The 19935-nt window shown below is 41.1% G+C and overlaps 1 pseudogene; it reads left to right on the top strand.

Moving 5' to 3' along the window:
- The first annotated feature begins 13428 nt into the window (after positions 1-13428).
- Positions 13429-13968, top strand: LOC136317492 (ferritin heavy chain pseudogene; annotated as a pseudogene).
- Positions 13969-19935: the final 5967 nt, after the last annotated feature.

The following is a 19935-nucleotide window of genomic DNA, read 5'->3' as shown; positions in this document are numbered from 1 at the left end:
TATATATGGATGCTAAAAATGTCGAAAAAGAAAAGCAGTGTAGAACCATGGTTGAGAGGTAGAGGATATGAGAAGATGTCAGTCAAAGGGTATAAAGTTGCAGTTATATAAGATAAGTAATTTCAAGAGATCTAATATACAGCACAATGACTATAGTTAAAAATATTGTACACTGGAAATGGGTTAAGAGAGTAGATATCGGGTCCTCTCACCACACACACAGATAAATACACACACACAAGATAAATACTTGAGGGGAAAGATATGTTAATTAGCTTGATTTCAGTAATCATTTCACTATTTATACTTAATAATTATTTATATTTATTATGTTTTATACTTTAAGTAGATACAATTTTATTTTATAACTTTAAAGAAGTTTTTAAAGTTTTTTTAAAGAAAATAAATACTTTTTGAAGAGAAAAGATGTGAAATCTGCCTACCCACCACCCAAATAATTTATGGCATATTCACAAAACAATCAATGAGAATGAATACACTATTTCCACATACTACAACATAGATAAATTCCACAAACATAATGCTCAGGAAAAGAAGTCAGACACAATAAAGCCATTTACATTTCACTTTTGGACTAAGCTTGTTTTTCAGAGCTGGCAGGCTGACTGTCTGTCTGCCTTCAGTGGTTATCCCTCTCTAGGAGTTAATCACCCTTAGGTTAGCGAGAGCTCTTCTTTCTTAAGCTCATGCTTTCTTCCTTATGTTAGTCCACATCCTATGATGTTTTATATGAGAGTTTTAAGGCCTTGCCCCAGTTCAGGACAACTCTAAAGGGCCATCTCAGCTTCAAGTAATTCGTGGAGTCTGTAGCCTCTGTTGTGACTGCATTGCAGCCCACTCATCCCTCTGTCTGATGTTTCTTCTTTCATTCCTCCATTGGCATTGATCTAAAATTCATTCTTAATAAACTTTTGGTGAGAATTCACCATGTCAGAGTCTGTTTCCCAAGAAACTGATCTGCAATACGACTTTTCTTTGGGCCATGATGAGAGGGGAGTGAAACGTTTAAAAAAGGAACTTCTAAGCTGTTAGAATCTCACCTGTTGGAAATGTTACATTTTGTGATCTGCTAACTCGTTACATGAATACATCATTCATTGGACTTTTCTTGTATGATTTATTGCCTTTCTGTATGCATGTTTAATAATAAAAAGCAAGGAATAATTTTATCCAAGAGAAAGAAAAAAGCCTAAAACTGGAATATAATTCCAAATTTACTATGTAGAAATGAAGACACTAACAGGATTAAGGTCAGGCAGCTAAGTACAGTCTATTCGTGTCATTAGCAGTAGTTTCGTTCTAAAGAGTCACTGAAAACACTGAATGAGTGAATATTCAACCACTGCTCAGAAGGAAAATACAGGATTAGGTTCCTGTGAACCTATCCTTACAATATTTTCATCAGCTGATCCATATAAAACCTTGTTTTCCACATGTTTCTGTCTAAAGACACCTTATTTAATATATACAATTGATTCATTAACATTGAACTCATAGCAAACAATAGTAAAACTCATATTTAAAGGAAATGAATTTGTCCTATGTATTTTTTCTGTAAGGCACATCACAGCCTTCTTGCACTTAGGAAAAATAAACAACACTTCCACACTACACTACAATTGGGGGCCATTTATAAACAGTGAAATTCACCAACAAAAGGCACAAAGTTGAAAAAAATATATAGTTCCAAATTGATTGTGAATAGAAGACTTTGAGAGCTGACTCAAAAAGGTCCAGCGGGAACATGCATATTGAGCAAATTAAATTGTTTGCTTCTCTGTGCATGTCTATGAATGACAATGAAAGTGACACAAGCATTGGTTTTAGGGTTACAAATACATTTTAGCAAATACAGAAATTAATATATATATATATATATATATATATATATATATATATATATGAAGCCTACAAAAAACAAGGATCAATTGTAATTGAGAGTTGTGCTTCAAATCCAAAAACAGATACCAACCATAAAAGATACCCACAAATATTTCTAATGTGATTTTTTTACCTTTAGAAAATATTTGAAGAGAAATATTCTCCACATAAATACAATCAACAAAGACCTTTCCATTTTAAGAAATTTTTAATCCCTTTAAACTATCCCTTTGAGAGGAAAATTAGATTTTTAATACTGCTGTAACAAATTACCACAAACTTAATGGCTTAAAAGAACACACATTCATCCTATAGTTCTATAGGTCAGAATTCCAACACAGGTCTTACTTGGCTAAAGTTAAGGTGCAGGCAGGGATTCATTCTTTCTGAAGATTCCAGGGTAGAGTCTGTTTGTCTTTCCAGTTTCTGTAGGCTTCCCACATTCCTTGGTTTATAGCTTTCTTCCTCAATATTCAAAATCAGCAAAGTCCCATCTCTATGACTATTCTTGTATAGCCACATCATTCTCTGACCATAACTGTGAAAATTTCTCTCCTGATAAGGACACATGGGATTAGATTTGGCCGATTTATCTAATCCATGATAATCTCCACATTACAAAGTTCTGAATCAGATGTGAAAAATCCCTTTTCTCATGTAAGTTAACATATCACAAATTCTAGGCATTAGGGCAGTGGTTCTCAAAGTGTGCGCCAGGGTGCACTGGTGCATACTAGAAGATATCCAGGTGTGCCCTATGGCATTCCAGAGAAATATGTGCCTGTTGGGGACCAAAAAACCAACAGAGTTTTTGGAGTTCAGATTTTTGGGAGACAGATGTGTGGGGAATAGGCTGTAAACTGACAGTCTGCCCAACACCCCACCTCACTTGCCTGATTAGGTTGCAAAAGGCTGTTAAGATGTGGTGCTGATTGTTTAGACTACCCCCCATGTTCCCTGGAAAGACTGGAGGCAAGTTTCTTGTATCCTTTGTTTGGTGTAAAGTTAAAATGGTATGTATGGCGGGGATTTTGGTTTGATGATTAAACATAAGGAACTGTCTCTCAAAGTCTTTTGGATTTCTATAAAAGAATAATATGTGGCAATATCTTAAAAAGTTTTGAATATTTTACTACAATTTTTGACATCCTATTCATGTGAATTAAGATTCTATACTCTCAACAGAATTAAGAGCAAAAACAGAGGAATTCTTCAATGTACTGACAAGGACATGAGAGTTTGCTTTTCAAATATTGCCTAAACATTGAAGAAATTGTTAGGACACATCAGGGACATGTTTCTCATAAACACAAGAATGAAAAAACTTAACACATTCGTGCTGGGACCTGCCGAGTTTACTAAATCTTACTAAGAATGTATCTATCTATCTATCTATCTATCTATCTATCTATCTATCTATCTATCTATAGATATATACATAAAGATAACTTTTTTTGTCATTTTTAAATTTTTTAACCCCTCTTTTTTACAAATTCTAGAAAGCATAACTCAAAAAATGTAACATAAAAATGTTTTTTAATGTCAGAATAAATTTAATTTTGTTGTATTTATTTCATTTAATTACCATAAAAGCCCACCTGGATTTTATATATTTTTCTTTAACATTTGACTTAATTATTACAGCATATTTCTCAGAAATTTGTATATAGTGTGCCTACAATCATTTGTAGGATTTTAACTATGCCCTTACTTCAAAAAGTTTGAGAACCACTGGATTAGGGTATAGATATCTTTGAAGGATCATTATCCTGCCTATTACATGCTACTTTGTACTAGACACTAACTTAAAGACCTAAATAACTTGCACCTAGGAGGTATGTTTTTCTTTGCATGTATAATACAGGGTTATGTTCCTCCTTGAAGCTTACTAGATTTCATGGTATTTGATTGAGTCTTGGGAACTACATAAAGGTTGACTTCTCCTCGATGACAAAGTTTTGGTAAAGTATTTACTGAAGTGAATTAGAACATGAGAGCTGGATTTGCTAGGCACCAATCTGTAATAACTAACTGTCATTATCTATTTATAACTAAAATTAACCAAATTCTAGCTGTTGTCATTCCATGTTATTACATGCATGCGAACAACATTAGCAAGTAAATAGGTAAGACTCCCTTGATTTGAGGGAATTGTGTTAAGCAATTTTGCTGCATTAAGGCTAACAAGCAACCTGAAAAATCTCATTTATAGCTCTACAGAATGACATTTACAGGATTTAACCAGTAACTATGAGGCTTGAATGTGAGTTGAGTTTGGTTGCATTGGGTTCATGACTACTCTACATGCCTCCTCATTCTGAAACAAGCCCAGGACATATTCTTCCAATGCTGGATGCAAGAAACATCAGACACCAGCCTAACTATGCCAGCATATTTACATCTTCTGTTCAACTTTGGCAAACCTTATGACTTCTCATATTCCCTTGATCAAAACAAGTGATGACACCCAAAATCAGAGATCAGGAAAGCATTTACCATTGACCAAAACAAGTAACATTGACACCCAAAATCAAAGGTCAAGGAAGTATCACCAATGGAGTCATGATTAGGACAGGGAAGGATGAAAGAATTGTGAGTAAATAATACAACTTACCACAAGAAAACAGAAAATACAAGAGAACTCTGGAGTGGCCAGGGAGAAGATGGATGGTTAGGTCCCAGTCTAACTACATCTTACTTAGACCTTCAAACAAGTAGTAGGCTTGGACTGATTTATATTTGGATGACTGGAATGAGTAACAGAAACATCAAAAAATATGTAAATACAGATGATAATTCAGACTTTAAAAGCCAGTAATAGCTTTGGCCCTGGCCGGTTGGATCAGTGGTAGAGCATCTGCCTGGCATGTGGAAGTCCTGGGTTTGATTCCCAGCCAGGGCACACAGGAAAAGCGCCCATCTGCTTCTCCACCCTTCCCTCTCCTTTCTCTCTGTCTCTCCCTTCCCTTTCCTAAGCCAAGGTTTCATTGGAGCAAAGTTGACCCAGGCATTGAGGATGGCTCCATGGCCTCTGCCTCAGGTGCTAGAATGGCTCCAGCTGCAATGGAGCAATGCCCTAGATGGGCAGAGCAGCATCCCTTAGTGGGCATGCCAGGTGGATCCAGGTCCGATGTATGTGAGAATCTGTCTCTACCTCCCCACTTCTCACTTTAGAAAAATACAAACAACAAAAAAAGCCAGTAACAGCTTTTGTTCATGCCACAAATCCAGTTTGAACAACTCAGATGATTTTCAAAAAAGCACTCGAAAATGTGAGTGTCATTGGGCTTCCATCTAGTGGCCACTAAGAGACACTGTTCAAGATGGATGATTATTACAGCTGTCAGAAAAGGAGAGGGGGTTGCCTGAACAGAGGTTGCACAGTGGATAGAGCATAGGACTAGGATGCGGACGACCCAGGTTCAAAAGCCCTAGGTCACCACCTTGACTGGAGGCTCATCTAGTTTGAGCAAGGCTCACCAGCTTGTACCCAAGGGTGCTGGCTTGAGCAAGGTGTCACTTGGTCTGCTGTAGTCAGTGTAGCCCCCCAGTCAAGGCACATGTGAGAAAGCAATCAATGAACAACTAAGGAGCTACAACAAGAAATTGATGCTTCTCATCACTCTCCCTTTATGTCTGTCTGTCCCTCTCTCTGTATCTGTCACAGAAAAAGAAAAAGAAAAGAAAGACGGGTTTGGAGGACTAAATGAAAGAAGGTGAAGGGCATTCGACAAGTATGAAGTGAAGTGTGAAGCGATATTTCACCATTCTGGACAATTTCCTATAATCAGAAACATTAAACACAGTCTTCTATAACAAGCTTCTTCATTTCAGCATGTTTTCAAGGTTCATCCTTGTTGTAGCATATATTGCAGGGATCCCCAAACTTTTTACACAGGGGGCCAGTTCACTGTCCCTCAAACTGTTGGAGGGCCGGACTATAAAAAAAACTATGAACAAATTCCTATGCACACTGCACATATCTTATTTTAAAGTAAAAAAACAAAACGGGAACAAATACAATATTTAAAATAAAGAACAAGTAAATTTAAATCAACAAACTGACCAATATTTCAATGGGAACTATGCTCCTCTCACTGACCACCAATGAAAGAGGTGCCCTTCCAGAAGTGCGGCGGGGGCCGGATAAATGGCCTCAGGGGGCCGCATGTGGCCCGCGGGCCATAGTTTGGGGACTCCTGAATTGGTATTTTATTCTATTTTATTGCTGAATAATATCCTGTTGTACAACTATACAACATTTTGTTTCTCCACCTATAGTTCATGAACATCCATCTTGTTTTTAATTTTTGGTTATGTATAATGCTGGTATAAACATTTACACAGAATATTTAGAAGAGACATGTGTTTTCAATTCTCTCAGGATATAAACCTAGGAGGGAAGTTGCTGCATCATATGACAACTCTTATGTTTAATATTTTAAGGGACTGTCAGATTACTTTTCAATTTTATACCATTTTATAATCCTACTGGCCAGATATGAGAGTTTCCATTTCTATACATTCCCATCAGCACTTGCCATTTTTTTAAGAGAGAGAAAGGAAGGGAGAAAAAGAGAGAGAGAGAGAGAGAGAGAGAGAAACATTAGCTTGTTATTCCACTTAGTTGTGCACCCATTGATTGCTTCTCATACGTGCCCTGACTGGAGATCAAACCGGCAACCTCAGGGTCAAACTGGTGACACTGGGGTCAGTGTCAGTATTTTTACTTTTGTCATACTAGTGAGTAAAGTGGTTACTCATTATGGATTTTTTTCCTTTTTTTGTGACAGAGACAGAGAGAGGCAAAGACAGAAACAGACAGGAAAGGAGAGAGATGAGAAGCATCAATGTGGCACCTTAGTTGTTCATTGATTGCTTTCTCATATGCATATGTGCCTTGATAGGGGTTGGGGGGAGGCTGCAACAGACTGAGTGACTCCTTGCTGAAGTCAGGGACCTTGGGCTCAAGCTGGTGAGCCTTGCTCAAACCAGATGAGCCTGCGCTCAAGCTGGCGACCTCAAAGTTTTTGTTTTTTTTTTCATTTTTCTGAAGCTGGAAACAGGGAGAGACAGTCAGACAGACTCCCGCATGCACCCGACCGGGATCCACCCAGCACGCCCACCATGGGGTGACGCTCTGCCCACCAGGGGGCGATGCTCTGCCCATCCTGGGCGTCGCCATGTTGTGACCAGAGCCACTCTAGTGCCTGGGGCAGAGGCCACAGAGCCATCCCCAGCACCCGGGCCATCTTTGCTCCAATGGAGCCTTGGCTGCGGGAGGGGAAGAGAGAGACAGAGAGGAAAGCGTGGCGGAGGGGTGGAGAAGCAAATGTGCGCTTCTCCTGTGTGCCCTGGCCGGGAATCGAACCTGGGTCCTCCGCACGCTAGGCCGACGCTCTACCGCTGAGCCAACCGGCCAGGGCGACCTCAAAGTTTTGAACCTGGGTCCTCTCTGTCCCAGTCCGATGCTCTATACACTGTGCCACTGCCCGGTCAAGCTCATTATGGTTTTGATTAAATTTTCCTAGTGACTAATAATATTGAGTATATTTTAATGTTCTTATTGGCTATTTCATGTCTTCTTTGGAGATATGTCTACCCAAATCAACCGCCTTTTATAACAAAAACAGTCAACCACCAATAATAGAAAGGAACTTACTAATCCCAATAAAGGGCATGCACAAAACCCGACAACGAACATCACACTTAAAAGTAAAAAAATTGCATCTTTCCCCTGAGATGTCTGCATGCCAGGCTGCTGTTCTATCCATTGAACAAGCTAGCCAGGACATTCTTTTATTTTCTTAAGGTGGGAAGTTAGATAACACTGAGAATTTTTTTAATTTTCTGTTGCATGAGGTTTTAGAACTCTTTCTATACACATCTGCATCGCTGATTCTAAATCTGAAGACCGTTTTTTGGTGCATGCTCTAGTTTTTATAAAATTTTAATTTCCTTTTCTTACACTTAATGGCATGCATTGTTTTGGGGGTTTTGTTTGTTTGTTTTTTACAGAGACAGAGAGAGAGTCAGAGAGAGGGATAGACAGGAACAGAAAGACAGGAACAGAGAGATGAGAAGCATCAATCATTAGTTTTTTGTTGTGCACTATGACACCTTAGTTGTCCATCGATTGCTTTCTGATATGTGCCTTGACCACGGGCCTTCAGCTGACCTAGTAACCCCTTGCTCGAACCAGCGACCTTGGGTACAAGGTGGTGAGCTTTGCTCAAACTAGTTGAGCCCGCACTCAAGCTGACGACCTTGGGGTCTTGAACCTGGGTCTCCGCATCCCAGTCCAATGCTCTATCCACTGCGCAACCGCCTGGTCAGGCGGCATGCTTTGGTTTTTAAATTGGAGTTAAAGGACAATGACTCAGATTGACCGTAACCACAAGGCAATTAATGTTTTACAAACATCACTTTTACATAATTATAGTTGTTTTTAAATGTAAAAAATTATTATCTGATAAAAACACCCTCTTATTTTGTTTAAGATTGAATCATGGCTTCTTCGAGTAGGCGTAAAAGTAAGAATAGTCCTGACACCTTCTGTTATATATGTGGCTGTTACACACTTCAACATGAAAAGGGTAATATTTCATCATTTGTGACACATGCATACATTGCTTATTTTCAAGTTCCTCTTGATGATCAAGACAAGAATTGGGCTCCTCATATTGTGTGCCATAATTGTGAGGAAATGCTTCATGACTGGACAAAAGGAAAATGCAAAGGAATGCTTTTTGGTGTTCCCATGGTTTGGTGTGAACCTAAGGACCACAGCAGTGACTGTTATTTCTGTCTGATCCATACAAAAAGCATCGACAAGTAAAAAGGGAATATGATCGCATATCCTATTATTCCTTCAGCAATATGACGTATCCCACACTCTGAGACACTCCCGGTTCCAATTTCAATGGTTTTATTTCTTCTAAGGACCAAAGAAGGTGAACATGGTGATCAAGTATATTTTGATAAGATGCATGAGGAAATGGTTGTAGAATCTGAAGGGTCTTTTGATGCCAAGCAGTCATTAACCCCACAGCAGTTTAGCCAACCCGAATTGAATGACTTAGTAAGACATTTGGGCCTATCAAAGAAAGCAGCTTAATTATTAGCCTCCAGGCTTCTAGAAAAGAATGTACTTCACCGGTCAGCTAACATATGCCATTTCAGAAAGGGTGAACAAATTTTTGTGGACTTTTTTTCCAAAGACAAAGTCTTTGTTTACTGTCAGGATATCAGTAGTCTTCTCAGCCAGCTAAGTGTTACCACTTACAGGCCAACAGAATGGCGGCTATTTCTTCACAGCTCTAAATGGAGTCTGCAATGTGTTCTCCTACACAAAAGTAATGCTTATGTAATGGTTCCAATTGGTTATTCAACTCATCTGCTAGAAGATTATAATGACATAAAAATTGCTGGGTCATAAGGTAGTTCCATTTTCAGTTTTTTGAGGAACCACCATACTTTCTACCTTATGACCCAGCCATCCCTCTACTGGGTATATACCCCCAAAACTCAGAAACATTGATACGTAAAGACACATGTAGCCCCATGTTCATTGCAGCATTGTTCACAGTGGCCAAGACATGGAAACAACCAAAAAGCCCTTCAATAGAAGACTAGATAAAGAAGATGTGGCACATATACACTATGGAATACTACTCAGCCATAAGAAATGATGACATTGGATCATTTACAACAAAATGGTGGGATCTCGATAACATTATACGGAGTGAAATAAGTAAATCAGAAAAAAACAAGAACTACATGATTCCATACATTGGTGGGACATAAAAATGAGACGAAAAGACATGGACAAGAGTGTGCTGGTTACAGGGAGGTGGGGAGGGAAGAACGGAGAGGGGAAGGGGGAGGGGGAAGGGCACAAAGAAAACTAGAGAGAAGGTGCCAGAGGAGGACACTCTGACTTTGGGTGATGGGTATGTAACATAATTGAATGACAAGATAACCTGGACATGTTTTCTTTGAATATATGCACCCTGATTTATTGATGTCACCCCATTAATATTAATAAAAATATTTATAAAAAAAACAATTGTCCACAACTTTCTGAAGTATGAGGAGCATAACTGGATCATTTGTGTGGTTTTTAAAATGGTAAATTTCCTGCTAGGACAACAGAGAGTTTTCATGAAATATTCCTGCATTCTGTGTTTGTGGGACAGCCAAGTTCAGGAGAAACACTGGACAAAGAAGGCGTGAATGAAACATAAATTTCTGGAAGTAGGGATGCAAAATATTGTGAACGAACATGTAGATAATCAAGACAGGATCATTTTCCCCCCATTTCACATCAAACTTGGCTTAATGAAGCAGTTTGTTCAGGCTATGGATAGAGAAAGTGAATGCTTTCAACATATTATTTCTCTTTTTTCTGCCTTGTCTTTTGAGAAAATAAAAGCAGGTGTATTTGACGGACCTCAAATTTGAACCCTCATATGTGACAAAGAATTTGCCAGGAAGATGAATAAGGAGGAGAAAGCAGCACGGCAGTCTTTTGTGACAGTCACAAAGAACGTCTTTGGAAACAAAAAAGCAGAAAACTATGAACTTCTGGTTCAAAGGATGCTGTTGGCTTTCCGTGACATGGATGTAACATGAGCGTTAAGATTCACTTCCTGAAGTCACCTTGATAAATTTCCCAAAAATCTTGGAGTTGTTAGTGATGAGGAGACTACTGCTAGAGCATTAAATGAGATTGTCCTCAAGAAGTACAAAAACGCAAGAGCTACAAACGCAAATTTTTGCCTGAATAGAATTTTAAAAATTTTTACGCAAATTTTAAAAATAAAATAAGTGTTTTAATATGTTCTATTTTGAAATTGTAGACAAATTCTGCTGCAATCATATCTTTTAGTGTATTAGTGTATTTACTGCATGATATAAATTATTATATTTTCATAAAAATGATGCTCAAGAAGACATTCTACTTCATTATGTTAAACTAAATGTTGAAAATTTTACAATAAGATGAAAAATTAAATCTTGAATTGCAAGAAAACTGTAGCTTACAGAGAAAAACTACTGTCAGATTTGCGATCAGCACACTCGAGTTAGGTAAGAACAAGTGTTTGTGTAGGTGCAACAATAATTTTGTTTCCCAGTGTAATTTTTTTTTTTTACTTTTCTTCTTTTCTAATATAGGGATTTCTGTTCTATAACTTTGCATTTAAGCACAGTTTACCTTCATCTCACCAATGTGAATATATTGTGTTTTGCTGATATTCAGTTCCAGTAAATACCCCCTTGATCTCTTCTTTGACCCATGGATTGTTCAGAAGTGTACTATATTTTTTGTTTCCAAATATTTGGAGATTTTTCACGTATCTTTCTCTTAATGAGTTCTATTTTAATTCCATTGTTCTCATAGAACATAGCGCATGATTTGAATTTTTTTAAACCTATTAAGGTGTATTGTATGGTCCAGTATATGGTTTTTCTTGGCAAATGTTCCATGTGCACTCAGAAATAATATGCTTCTAAACAATATGTTTTTAAACATTCCTTTCTTACGGCTTTGTACTTTTTCTTAACATGAATTATTTCTTTTTCTTCCTTTTTCTTTTCCTGATTATAACAAGTAAAATTTCATTGGTTGCCTACAGAGAGTAGAACTATGAGTTTTTTTGAGTCATGTGAATGTATTAACTATTTCAAAAATAATTACTTGTATTTTTTAAAAAGTAAACAATGATAATGGAATCATGGTTGTGGTCCAGAAACAAAAACAATTACCTATACATACACACACTGGAAAGGATATAGTTAGCAAATCAGAGATTGTGAGGAAATCTTAGAAGATAGAAACAGGAGATACTTTCAAACTGATAAATAGGTGATTTAAGATATCTGCTGTAGAAGGGCAAGTGCATTCAAAACACTTCAAGAACAAAGTCAATGAAATCAAAGGACTATAGAGGGTCTTTGGTGGACTGTGAAATTAAAGACCTACTTTCTGAACAACAGATTTGTTTGCTGCAGCCCTGCTCTGATCCTGCCCCAATCTTACATTAGACAAACTTCATGACACATACACCTAAAGGAGATCACTGAATAATTGACACACTCCACCCTCCCATTCAGAGGACAAGCCTATTAGTGAAATGGACATCACAACTGTAGATCAGATCCATGTTAATTATTTAAGTTAACTACTCTCACATATGTGCCTTTTACTCCAAAATAGGAATACACAAATGTTTGCCAGTACTTGAGGAAAGTGAAAGAGATAGTGAGGAACAAACATATTTATATATATATGTAAAAAAAAAACCCACATTACACACAGACAAAGACACAATAAACATAAGAGAACTTTACAAAAAATACAAATTCTGCCCTGGCCGGTTGGCTCAGCGGTAGAGCGTCGGCCTAGCGTGCGGAGGACCCGGGCTCGATTCCTGGCCAGGGCACACAGGAGAAGCGCTCATTTGCTTCTGCACCCCCACCCCCTCCTTCCTCTTTGTCTCTCTCTTCCCCTCCTGCAGCTAAGGCTCCATTGGAACAAAGATGGCCCCGGCGCTGGGGATGGCTCTGTGGCCTCTGCCTCAGGCGCTAGAGTGACTCTGGTCGCAACATGGCGACCCCCCGCAGGGGCAGAGCATCGCCCCCTGGTGGGCAGAGAGTCGCCCCATGGTGGGCGTGCAGGGTGGATCCCGGTCGGGTGCATGCGGGAGTCTGTCTGTCTCTCCCTGTTTCCAGCTTCAGAAAAATGAAAAAAAAGAAAAAAAAGAAAAAAAAAATACAAATTCTTATTTACAGAATATTAAGGAAGACAATGGGAACACGGTGCTATTAAAGGGAGTAACCAGAAAACAACAGAAACTACTTGAAAATAGAAACATTGCCAAATTAAAAACTCAGTAGTTGTCAGGTGCTCAGTGCAAAGTTGTTGGCCTCACTAGGCTCTGATAGCACCTAAAACACAGTGTTCTCACTTCTCTCCCTCCTCCCCCTCCTCTCCCCCTCTCCCTCCCCCTCCCATATTTATCCCCCGACCTCTCCCCTTCTGCCCCCTCCCTCCTTCTCCCCGTTCATCCCCCCTCCACTCTCCTTACTCCTTCTCCCCCCTCCACTCCCCCTCCTCTCTCCGTTGTCTCCTCCCCTGCACCCCCTCCTCCTCCCCTTGTCCACCCGCAGGTTAACTGACTCCAATCCTTCCCTTGACCTAGTAACAGACCTCATTTCCGGTGCCATTGTCCACCTTCGCCAGCCTCAGAACCCACCAGGAGGGGGTCCTCCTCTTTGATTGCAGAACTTCCGTTTCGCCCCGGAACCGGAACTCAACAGCATTGTCTTCCTCTTTGATTCTGGGGGCGCAAGGAGGTCCCACCGCCATTGCTCCTGACTCAGCCTCTGACAGTCCTGGCCACCTACTCCGGGGACCTTCCCACGCCCGGTAACCTACGCATTCGTCCCGCCGCTGCCTGTCCTGCAGCCCCCACGGCGCCACCTTATCCTCAGTGCTGCCCACCCACGCCGGCACCTCCAAACATGGCGTCCTCACTGCCCTCACTAGTGAGCGAGACCTACCACCCCGACTATGAGGCCGCCATCACTGACCAGATCCAGCTGGAGCTCTACGCCTCATACGTCTACAGGTCCATGGCTTATTATTTTGATATGATGGTCTCAAAGCACTTCGCCCAGTTCTTCCGAGAGCAGTCAGACAAGGAGAGGGCAACTGCTTACAGGCTGATCCAGCTGGTGAACCAGCGCGGTAGCAACACCCCCTTGTGCGACTTCCGTAGCGGTGACAGCAGTTCCTGGGAGAACAGCCTGAACGTCCTGGAGAGCGCCTTGTGTCTGTCGATGAAGGTGAAGCAGAGCCTGCTCAGTCTGCACCAGCTGGCCACCGAGAAGAAGGACACCCTTCTGTGCGAGTTCCTGGAGAGGCACTGCCTGCACGAACAGCTGAAGTTCAACAAAGAGTTGGAGGACCACATCACCATCCTGCGCAAGATGGGAGCCCCAGAATCCGGCCTGGCAGAACATCTTTTTGGCAAGCTCACCCTGGATGACAGCAAGGACTGAGTCTGGACTGCCTTCCCGATAGTCATGGAGAGACAGTCCCTCCTCACCATGAGAGCATGCATGTTGCACTATTACCCTTGCAAAACGTTCATTTAAGTTTTGTGGTTCAAGTTTTACCATTTATTCTAATAAAGTTGTTGGTTAGTAAATAAATAAAGGTCTTTCATTGATTTAAGTTTTAAAACAAGTTTCCTGGAGTCTTTCCACTACCCATACCCCAACAGCATGCAACTCGGGCACCCCATAGATGGAGGGAAGGGCTATTGTGTGGAAATGGTGGGAGGGAGGAGGTATTGCAGGGGACCCTGGATGGAGGAGGAGGTATTTTGGGGGACTCTGGAAGGAGGAGGAGTTATCATGGGGACCGTGGATGTAGGGAAGAGTTACTGTGTGGGACCCTGGTTGGAGGAAGGAGGTATTCTGCAGGACCCTGGATGGAGGGAGCAGGTATTCCCTTTGAGCACAGAAAACACAAAATAGATCTCTTCTTATAAACAATGGTATGTGGAGGTAGGGGTGAGGTGGATGGTGTGTGGCCCTGGTGAATGTGGGCGCACATTCATGCTAAAAGTATAAAACATGGCCTTAATATCACAAGTGTGTTTGCTTCTGGAGAAAGAATGAAGAATAGGATTGGGCAGTGATTAAAATAAAGGGTTCTTACATTTTACCTGAAATTTCTTTGTTTACTAAAAGATTTAAATGTTATTGTTTGTTAACATTATCTGGGTAGCAAGGTGGAGACCCCCAAAGACATCTTGGCATAGTACCTCTTTGACAACCTCATCCTCAGTAACACTGATCACCATAGCTGAGACTTAGGCTAGCTCCCATTCCCACAAACTTGTGAATTACTTCCCATGGTCACCATGCTGGACATGTGTGTTGCCCTTAGAAAACATCCAAGTATAGTTTTTTGCTTCAGTTGTACTCTTTCTTCCTTTGAGGTACCATGGTACCCTAAATCCCAAATTATCTCACTTGAAGAATTGAAAATTATGAGGTCAAGGCTGAAGGTCAAAGTTCTGATATTGACTATTAGGTAGAATATATTCCCCTGAATGTTGCCAGTGATTTGCTAGTTTGAAGAATGTAAGGTTGGGGGACAGCTAAAGCAGGGAGACCAGTTCACGGATCTTGTAGCTAGTCCTCATAAAAGACGGTGTTGGCTTGGTCTGTGGTGATGACTGAGAAAATAAAGAGATACAGACAAATTCCAGAGGTATTGGATGAGCCAAAAAGAACTGCTTACGTACAACAGGTGAAGAACAAGAAAAGAGAAAAATAATTTAGGTTCTAAAATTTAGAGTTGAATACCAAAATTGATGGTAGTAATATTTATTAATTTGGGGTCTTTGGGCTTGGGGCATAGAAGTGTGGGAATAGCACAGTATGTAAAATGTGAGATGCCTATGAGACATGCCAATGGAAATGTCATTTAAGTAGCCAGTAAAATTAATCTGGAGCTCAGATGCGATGTCTGTTTTGGTAATGCCCACATGGGAGACATCAGCTATATTAATATATGGTGTTGAGGTTATGGAACTGGATAATTTCACCAGAAAGAGAGTGTAAAGAGAGTACAGACCAACCAGCCTCAATCCCAGAAGATGGCTTAAGGTGTTAGAATTACCAGGTGGCTGTTGGCCCTACCTGGACCATGACATCATTCTACACTGTATTACCTCAGACTTTCCCAAAATCAGCCCATTCCTAACCTCAGTATGGCTTCTGGTTTCTCCTTGCATAATGAGTGGAGATGAGTTAGCTTATTACCTGGTCTTCATGGGTATGGGTAGAAAGAAATGATTTCCCTGGTTTTTCTTTTTAAAAGACTCTTAAAGAAATTATAGGTCTGTTTTATTTTTCTATTCCCTTTTAAAAACTTAGCCTCTCTGTCAGCCCACTGTTTTTGACCATATTAAATCTGTACCCATGTAAACCCTAAGGCCTGAGAAAAATAATCAAAACATGTTTGTTCTGTGCCTGGTGTGAATACAAAGATAAAAGTTAAAAATTGCAGATTTACATACCTTATCAATGATAGTTGGCTGTGGGAATATACTCTAAAAATATGCTGAGTTAGGATGACAACAAGAGACAGCAAAGCACCCTAGGGTGAAAGCTCTGAGCTGACTAGAGTCCAGGAGCCTCACTGACCTCTTACTGGAAACAGTGAGTGCTGGAAACAGCAAAACAGCAGGATAAGATTGAGCAACAAAGAAAATGTTTAGGCTCTCAGAACAGAGATTTGAAATCAGCATGTTCCTTGCCCTTGACTTCACTCCCTGAGAAGTTCTTCTGTCTGTTTACTTAAGTTATTTGTACTGGCTAATAAATATCTGAGTAAGGCTGGGGACGGGGCTTCAGTCCTTCAGTCTGACATCTGGGGCTGTTGCCTCTCCTTAGCCCCTCGTAGCATTTCATCTGGTCTCTGAGTAGTTCCTTGTTGAAACAACAAGTAATTCCTCGTGTGTGGAACAGGAACCAAAAGGTTTGCTACACAGAGTAGTTTATTGTCACGACAGTTGGCTACCTTGAGTCTCTTTAAAATTGGCAGAGGTAACCAACTTCCACCTCCCAGAACCAAAGTGGATTACAAACTAATTTTAAGAACCATCATCTGGAAAAACCAACTTTGGATTAAACTAAGAGGACTCTTTAACCAAGGAACACTGAAGAAGCCACACTAAGACTGGTAGGAAAAGCGGAAATGTGGAGAGGGCTGCCCAGCTCCCCGGAGCAGAGCAAATGGCAGCCGGAAGAGACTCATGAGGCGGAAAGTGAGTTTAGCAGAGAGGGGAGGGTCCTGAGTCCCAGGAACAAAGCCCCAGCCTGCAGCCCCAGAGCCGAGAAGAGGCATATGGATAGTATTTAGCTGGAAACAAGACAGGATACTGTTTGTGAGAAAGAGACTGATTTCTCAGACCCAAGATTTTTCTTCAAGGGACCGTGCAGAAAACTTCTCTCACAAACACTCACCTGGGGCTCCAGGGGACGGAGAGAGAGGAGAGGCCCAGAGTAGCAGGAAGGGAGTGTAATCCAGGAGGCACAGGGAGAAAGATTTTGAGAGACAGCCACCCTAACCTCTGCCATGAGTCACTCCCCAAATCTGAAGTGAATAATTCCCCTGGAAACAGCAATACCAGCAAAGGGAAGCAGGACACCAGCCAAACAAGCTCTCCAGCGGTACTCAGAGCAGAGTCGTTTAGAAGGAGGGAGTTTTCAGAACTACAGTAGTGAGTGTTAGGGTCTGAGCTTCAGCACCCCCACCCACATGACTGAGGGCTCGCCTGAGGATGTGCAGCAGCGAGATGCGGAAGCATGGATTTGTCGGCAGGGTGGAAGCTGGCTGGCCACCACTGAGGCCCAGGTATGAGCTCAGTCTTGCCCAGTTGGGGAGGAGGGGACATGCAAACGTGGTCAAGCCCAGCTGCGGGCCGCCTGCAATCCAGCTTGCGGGGGAAGGGACGGAGACCTGCCCTTGAGCAAGGGCACAGGAGGACAACCATACCCCGCCTATGGAACCAAGGCTTGTGGCCTGACTTGGGAGCCGGCTCCTCCTGTAGGAGTGGAGCTAAAAGCCTAGAACAGGCAGAGTCCAACTACTGAGCATGGGTATGCAGTACCACCCAGCCTGTGGAGCCAAGGGTTGCAGCTGTCCCACCAGCAGGCTCCTCCTGCAGGGGCAGGGCGAAAGCCTGGAATCAAGCCCTCAGGGCCGAGCATAACACCACCCATGGGGGCAGCGCAAAGGCCAAGGCCACCGAGGCTTGTACACCAGAGCATGTGATCACAGCCACTCCCATGAAGGAGAGGCAGAAACTACAGCAACAGCCCCAGTGGGCAGGTAGTGGCACTGCCCATACCTGAACGCTCTAAGCAGCAACATCAGAGGGGGTGGCAGGCCTGCAGACAGACCACACCTAGGGAACACAAAGGCCACACCCAGTGGACTTCAGTGGCCAAAATCTTCTTTTAAACAGTCAAAAGGAGAAAGCAGAGAAACACAACACAAATGAATCAAGAGAAATCCCCAGAAAAGGACCTGAATGAGTCAGATATAACCAAATTACCAGATGCAGAGTTTAAAATAACGATTGTTAGGATGTTCAAAGATATTAGAACAACAATAGATGGTCATTATGAACACCTAAATAAAGAGATAGCAAATATTAAAAAGGACACTGAAATAATAAAAAAGAATCAGTCAGAAATGACAAATACAATATCAGAAATGAAGAACACAATGGAAGGAATTAAAAGCAAGATGGATGAAGCTGAGAATTGAATCAGTGAGTTAGAGGACACGATAAATAAAGGCACAGAGAAGAAAAAAAAAAGAGACTCAAAAAGTCTGAGGAAACTCTAAGAGAGCTCTGTGACAACATGAAGAGAAATAACATCCGCATCATAGGGGTTGCTGAAGAAGAAGAGAAAGAACAAGGGATAGAGATTTTGTTAAAGCATATCATAGCTGAAAAATTCCCTCAATTAAAGCAAGAAAATATCTCAAAAGTTCAAGAAGCACAGAGAGCCCCATTAAAGAGAAACCCAAAGATATCTACACCAAGACACGTCATAATTAAAATACCAAAGCTAAGTGATAAAGAGAATATTAAAAACTGCTAGAGAAAAAAAGACTATCATCTATAAAGGAGCCCCCATAAAGATGACTTGCAACTTCTCAACAGAAACACTCGAGGCCAGAAGGGAATGGCAAGAAATATTCAAAGTAATGCAGAACAAGAGCCTACAACCAAGACTACTTTATCCAGCAAGGCTATTGTTTAAAATTGAAGGAAAAATAAAAGGCTTTCCAGACAGAAAAAGAACTCAAGAAATTCACTACAACCAAACCAAGGCTGTAAGAAATGCTAAGGGGCCTGTTGTAAACAGATCAAAGTAGAAAAAGAATATAGCAAAAGAGGAATACAGTTTTAAAGAATAAAATGGCAATAAACAATTACATATCAATAATAACCTTAAATGTAAATGGTTTAAAGGATCCTATAAAAAAACACAGGGTAGCTGCATGGATAAAAAAACAGGACCCATACATATGCTGTATACAAGAGACACACATTAAAACAAAAGATGGCCCTGGCCGGTTGGATCAGTGGTAGAGCGTCAGCCTGGCGTGCAGAAGTCCCGGGTTTGATTCCCGGCCAGGGCACACAGGAGAAGCTCCCATCTGCTTCTCCACCCCTCCCCCTCTCCTTCCTCTCTGTCTCTCTCTTCCCCTCCCACAGCAAGGCTCCATTGGAGCAAAGATGGCCTGGGCGCTGGGGATGGCTCCTTGGCCTCTGCCCCAGGTGCTAGAGTGGCTCTGGTCACAACAGAGCGAAGCCCCGGAGGGGCAGAGCATCGCCCCCTGGTGAGCAGAGCGTTGCCCCTGGTGGGCATGCCGGGTGGATCCCAGTCGGGCGCATGCGGGAGTCGGTCTGACTGTATCTCCCCGTTTCCAGCTTCAGAAAAATACAAAAAAAAATTAAAAAAAAAAAAAAAAAGATGAACATAGACTGAAGATAAAAGGATGAAAAAAAAATATTTCACGCAAATGGAAATGAAAAAAAAAGCTGGCGTAGCAATACTTATATCAGACAAAATGGACTTTAAAATAAAGGCTACAGTAAGAGATAAAAAATGTCACTACATAATGATAAAGGGAGCAATTCAACAGGAAGATATAACCGTTATAAATATCTATACACCTAATATAGGAGCACCCAAATATATAAAGCAGACTTTGATGGATTTAAAGGGCAAGATCAACAGCAATACCCTAATAGTAGGGGATTTCAATACCCCACTAACCTCACTAGATAGATCTTCAAGAAAGAAAATTAACAAAGAAACACAGACTTAAAGGACATACTAAATCAACTGGATTTAATAGATATCTTCAGAACCTTTCACCCTAAAGTAGCAGAATATACATTCTTTTCAAGTGCTCATGGTAAATTC

The sequence above is a fragment of the Saccopteryx bilineata genome, chromosome X, assembly GCF_036850765.1.
Source record: "Saccopteryx bilineata isolate mSacBil1 chromosome X, mSacBil1_pri_phased_curated, whole genome shotgun sequence".
Taxonomy (NCBI): Eukaryota; Metazoa; Chordata; class Mammalia; order Chiroptera; family Emballonuridae; genus Saccopteryx; species Saccopteryx bilineata.
The sequence above is the reverse complement of the archived record's forward strand: the minus strand, read 5'-3'. Positions and strand labels throughout refer to the sequence as shown.